Source organism: Lygodium microphyllum, chromosome 5 (genome assembly GCF_053477565.2).
Source record: "Lygodium microphyllum isolate KBCC chromosome 5, Lygodium_microphyllum_v1.1.10, whole genome shotgun sequence".
NCBI lineage: Eukaryota > Viridiplantae > Streptophyta > Polypodiopsida > Schizaeales > Lygodiaceae > Lygodium > Lygodium microphyllum.
In genome coordinates, this window is record NC_141139.1 from 152,351,425 (window position 1) to 152,357,691 (window position 6,267).

General features: G+C 38.6%; 1 pseudogene; it reads left to right on the forward strand.

Moving 5' to 3' along the window:
* Positions 1-800: 800 nt before the first annotated feature.
* LOC148036546 (malate dehydrogenase, mitochondrial pseudogene) lies at positions 801-4,981 on the forward strand (annotated as a pseudogene).
* The last annotated feature ends 1,286 nt before the right edge of the window (positions 4,982-6,267 follow it).

A 6,267-nucleotide genomic window follows, 5' to 3' on the forward strand; every position in this document is an offset into this window, starting at 1 on the left:
TATCTTTACAAACTTGAAATGCTAGCGATTGCTTTATATAATTCATTATTTCTGATCCCCTTAATAAACAACATGAAAATAACATTCTACATGGGTTGTTTCACTCTCATGAATCTTCTTCTAGAGACTCCACATATGGATAATATAGTTGTGGATTTCTTCCTTTGTTTTTCATTCACATTCATGAGCTTGACTATTAGATTATCCACATACCTACTTCCATGACGGTCTTAAGAAGGGGGTATCATTGCATTTGATGTCATCCAAGCTCGTGAACTAGGTTCTTCCCTTCTGTTGAGAATAGAAGATGATGCTTGATATGTGTGCCCAAAAGAGGCTGGAAGATAGACATATGATGTATGCTCTAGGAAGATATGACAGGATCCCATAAGCATAGTGAGGAGAGTGGAATAACCCAAGAGCTATATAAGCATGTACTTGGCTCTTATTTCAATGGAATGGTACTTTCAGTTTGAGTCACTCAAGATTGTGTTTATGAGTCCAAGCTAATCTATTTTGGAACCTAATTCACTTGAGTTACAATCTCTCTCTCTATCATGTATCAGCTCTATGATTTGCATCCACCATAGCCAATTAGCTCTAGATCTGTGCTTATCAACATGGTATCAGAGCCATGGCAAGCTAGTTTGAAAAGCTAGTTCTAGCATAAATAGTTAACAATATTCTAATGTAAATGGATAGTAGGAGTTGAGCCTACCCTAAGGCCCTCTTCCATATCCATATCTTAGGCCCATTTTCTCTAATTCTCATCCCACTATCTCCTCAGCATGATGGACACCATGGATCATCTCTTTGACAATCTCTTTGCCTTCCCTCTTCCTATCATTAGCATTGATTTGGGAGTTTTTTGCAGTTCCAGATCTTTAAACCAGACAGTGATTTGGGTAGAACCCAACTAGAAAAAGAAAAAACTCTTTGAGATACTACAAAGTGCATCTCATTTTCATCCCCTAGCTATGATGTTGGTGAATGCCATGACATTTGCAGGCCTATTTCAATGAGCGGACCCATAGGCTCTGAAGCAACCATTGGCCCTCCTCATGAAGCTCAACCCACTGGTTTCCAACCTCTCCCTCTACGATATTGTAGGCACCCTGAGCATCATTGTTGATGTCATTCATGTCAATACCAGAGCCGAGGTCAAGGGATACACAGGAGAAGAGCACCTTGGAACTGCATTGGAAGGAGCAGACGTGGTCATGGTTCTTGCCGGTGTACCTTGCAAGCCAAGAATGTATCGAGATGACTTATTCAACATTAATGCAAGCATTGTCAAGTCCCTATTGCAGAGCCATCTCGAAGAATTTCCCTGAGGTTGTGGTCAACATGATCAGTAATCTAGTCAACTCCAATGTTCCAATTGCGGTCGAGGTGTTCAAAAAAGGCCAACATGTATGATCTTAAGAAGCTCTTTGGCATTAGATGTTGTTTGGGCTTGCGCTTTCTATTATAATATCCGAGATACACACTCGAATTTCTTATATACTTAAAATATATATATGGTGAATATTATGCTGGCATAGAGAGAGAACAGATGAGAGAAAAGAAAGATGTTGTTTGGGCTTGCGCTTTCTATTATAATATCCGAGATACACACTCGACTTTCTTATATACTTAAAAAATATATATGGTGAATATTATGCTGGCACAGAGATAGAACGGATGAGAGAAAAGAAAGATGTAGAGGGAGAGAGAGAGATATATATATATATATATATATATATATATATATATATATATATATATATATATATATATATATATATATATATATATATATATATATATATATATATATATATATAGAGAGAGAGAGAGAGAGATAGAGAAAGATATTGGTCATGGGTAAAGATAGGTCTTCTTCGATTAGTCCTGTCTCTTGGTTGATCATAGAGTTGCTCTTGTCTAGCTCTATAAGAACTCATCTCCAACTTTCAAAATGTAGCAGGTGTATGCAAACTTTCAGCTATGATGGTAGACTCCATCATGCGAGATAAGGTTTCATGTGGATACACCTTCATGGTTCTGTGTAAATGAGGGAGTAGGCCAGCTTCAAACTTCCTTTTCTTCTCTTCATTGCTGATCTCCATGAAAGGAGTAACCTTGATAAGAATAGACCAAAACTTGTCCACATAACTAGTGACCTTCTCATGCTCTTTCTGGCCTAGCCAATCCCACTCCTCCTTGACATCATTCTCAAAATCAAGAGGAAAGAATTGAGCATAAAACTTCTTCTTGAACTTTTTCCAAGTCGTAGGTTTCCTTCCCTCTAAAATGAGAGTCAACCACCAATTGCTAGCATGTCTTTCAAGTGCATGCCTACATGCCTAAGCTTGGACTTTTCTGAGAAATTACCATCATAAAAAGCAACTTCAAATTTCCTAACAAAGGCTAACACCTTAGTAGGATCTCTCTTACCGGAGTAAGAGTCAAACTTTATTCCCTTATCCCCAGGCTTGAAAGTCTTAGTCTTCTTAAGCTTGCTCCTCTTATGGTCCCTCTTTGTCCATTTGCAGATTGCACGAGACTTAGAACCAAGAGAGTAGAAACTAGAAGACGATGAGGAGGAGGAGGAACTTGAGTAATCATGTGAGTAGCTAGTTGTTGAGGGAGATGACTCCCTCCTTATCCACCTCACTCGAGGTGAGGTCTTTTTACTCTTCTTGACTTGAGAGTCCTTCTTCCTTCTAGGAAGCTTCTCTGCAATTGGATGCCTTACACCTTCACCATCAATTGGTGAAATTGTGTTTCCTCTAGTATCACTATCTTTTGGAGGATTCGGTTCTTCATAAGTAGCTTCTTCCCTTGCCCTTAAGTTGTCAGTCAATTGATGTACTTTGGGAATTTCCAACAAGCTACGGTACTCTATCAATTGAGCCTGTAATTGCTCACTTGTAGATGCTTCATCTGTTGCCATCTTTACCTTCTTCTTGCAAGGATCACCTTTACTTTGAGAAAAGCAAAGAGACCTACTCTAATACCACTATTATAACATCTGAGATACATGCTCAACTTTCTTATATACTTAAAAAATATATATATGGTGAATATTATGCTGGTGTAGAGAGAGAACAGATGAGAGAAAAGAAAGATGTAGAGAGAGAGATATATAGAGAAATTGACAACACACTAGGGACAACAATGGGCTAGTCCCCCCTTGTGGAGTTATATTATTGACAAGGAGCAAGCTCCTCCGTTACACATAAATCAGTTCTTATTTGTAGATCTTGGAGACAAGATCATGGTTCCTTGTACTGTATATAACCAACTAACACTTACATAACTTGGAAGTTGGCACCTTTTGATCTTTCTTGAGTCTCCTTCTCTCCTACACAATATGTGTAGGGCTCTCCTCTTAGTGCTTGATTTCAACAGAGCTTCCCTAGCACTTGCACCCTCTCTTCTCCTCTTCAAGCTTGATTTTGACAAAGCTTCCACAACACTTGCACCTTCTCTTCTCCTCTTGGATGCATGCAAAGTGATGCTTCCTTCACCTCTCTCACACCCAAGGAGAGCCTCCTCTTTTATAGGCTTTTAAGAGCTTCTCTTCTTGGAGAGAGACTTGTGAGTTGATCTTCATGCAAGATGTGATTGTTTTAGGATCTACTCTACAGCACCAATTTCAAGATATCTCTCTATGTGTTGCTCAGATGAAAAAATGTCCAACACAAAAGTTATAGATCTCATTGTTTCTAATAACGATTGTGGGCCGTTTTTAGAGATTGTTTTTCTATTGTGAGATATTTTAAAAATGGATTCACCATGTCTTTAAAAAAAAAGTTTCTCAAACTTGTCGTCTTAACTTGTGGTCCATGCAACCACCTTAAGGAGAGTTCATTAAATTGCCTTGGGCCTCAACCTTAATATTGACTTCCACACAAAAGTTTGTGTCATTTTAGACCTTAGAAAGAGAAAATCACTTCTCTCCTCACTTCTAGAGGATCATGTCTCTTGTCTTTCTTAGTGAGAGAATTACCTCTCTCCTTTCTTAATGAAAGAAAAGACCTTAAACCTTGACTTGTAAGGGAGAGGACGACCCCAAACGAATGCAATGCTCATTACACACAAGTAAACGTTCCCAGGCGTCCCCGGATGCACACATAAATACATATACACAATGCTAATGCACTTCCTCTTCTTAGAACTCAATCCATCTTCATTTATGTGTAACTCCTTGGTTCTTGTGTACACTCTTACACTTGGCAGACACTTCTTTCCCCCTTCATAACTTGTACTACATGTACGAGATATCCTTGTCATAGTACTCTAATCACCCCATTAAGTGATGCACTAGGAATACTGGTCTCTAAATGGTCTCATGGCAATGCTAGATCATCATCAACACTTAAAGAAAAGTGAGTCATTAATTTATTGGTATAAATTTATTAAATAGAGAATGTGTAATAAGCAATCAATTTAAAGACACTTTCTATGCTACTAAAGGACTTCATGTTGAAGATGTTGATATACTAGTTGTTAGTGGCCATGCTAGGATTACTATTCTCCCTCTCTATGCTACTAAAGGACTTCATGTTGAAGATGTTGATATACTAGTTGTTAGTGGCCATGCTAGGATTACTATTCTCCCTCTCTTCTCCCAAGCGACACCAAAGGCTAGTTTAACGAATGAAGAGCTTGATGCCTTAACAAAATGCACACCCAAGATGGTTAAACAGAGGTTGTTCAAGGAAAAGCAAGGAAAGGTTCCTACACTTTATCCATGGTGTATGTCAGAGCTATGTTTGCAGAGTCCTACTTGAAAGGGTTGAATGGTGAGCTTGACATTGTAGAATGTACTTTTGTCCAATCGAGTATCACTGAGCTTGTATTTTTCTCATCCAAGGTGTGTCCACGCTTGAAGGGTGTGGAGGAAGTACTTCCTTTGGGTCCACTATCTGATTATGAGAAAAAGGCTTTGGAAGCCATGCTACCAAAACTGAAAGGATCAATACCAATGTAAAGAGCCATGAGCCCAAACCAAATAAATCCCGCAAATCATGTATCCCAAAATCTATGTCATGTATGCCAAAGAGAGCTTGTTAAGTCAAAGATGAAGAGCATAAGACCAAGAACAAAAAAGACCAAGAAGATTGAGAAAACCAAAGGATGCCAAAGAAGCATGAAGAAGAAGATACTTTCCGCTACTACAAACAAAATGTTTCGCAAAAATTTTCCATCATGGATCATGTTTTTCCAAAGTGGATCTTTCCCATAGTGGATCTCTAATTCCCTTAGTGGATATGCTCCCATACTGGATGTAACAAACCCTACCAAAAATGTAAAGTTTCAAGCTTGACCTGACTAAGGCTGCCAAAGAGCTAGTCGCTTGGTCCATGTCCACATTTAGGGGGGGGAGAATGCTGGCAGGTGTGGGAACTCATTATTTGAGGGGGGTGTTGAGAATAGCAAATGATGCTTGATATGTGTGCCCAAAAGAGGCTAGAAGATAGACATATGATGCATGCTCTAGGAAGAGATGACAGAATCCCATAAGCCTAGTGATTGAGGAGACTAAAATAACCCAAAAGCTATATAAGCATGTACTTGGCTCTTATTTCAATGGAATGGTACTTTCAATTTGAGTCACTCAAGATTGTTTTTATGAGTCCAAGCTAATCTATCTTGGAACCTAATTCCCTTGAGTTAGAATCTATTCTCTCTATCATGTATCAATTCTATGATCTGCGTCCACCATAGCCAACTAACTCTAGATCTGTATTTATCAACACCTTCTCTGCTAGACACTGCCCAAAATCTTGCACATGTTTGTCCTAGTCTTGGAGATTGTTGATCTCGTAGGCTTATTTGAATTTATCCATGAAACTATAGGATTATCCCCTACTTTGTACTTCTCGATCTACTTTATGACCATAGGAACTTTTATTGGCTCTAGGTATTGGGTGCCATTCATAATGTGGCTAGGATTGAGTTTACAAATGCCACACTACTTCGCCCATTGGTTGAATTGTCTCTATCAATTGCTTGGCCTAGATTTTTCTTTGAGGGCTCTTTTCCTATTTACTCATGATACAATTCTTCCTGAGAATGCCATGGAGCTAGTTCAATTCAACCTCTCTCCTTTACAATGATACCCCTATAACTTGCTACAGAAAATCCTCTTCTAGTTTTCTTTCCTCTTCCAAAGTTACTATTATCTCTTATGTTGTCCTTTCCACATGTAGTATCCTTGTTTTCTGGTGGTCATATTGCAATAGTAGCTACTAAATTTCTATAGATCAAAAGTCC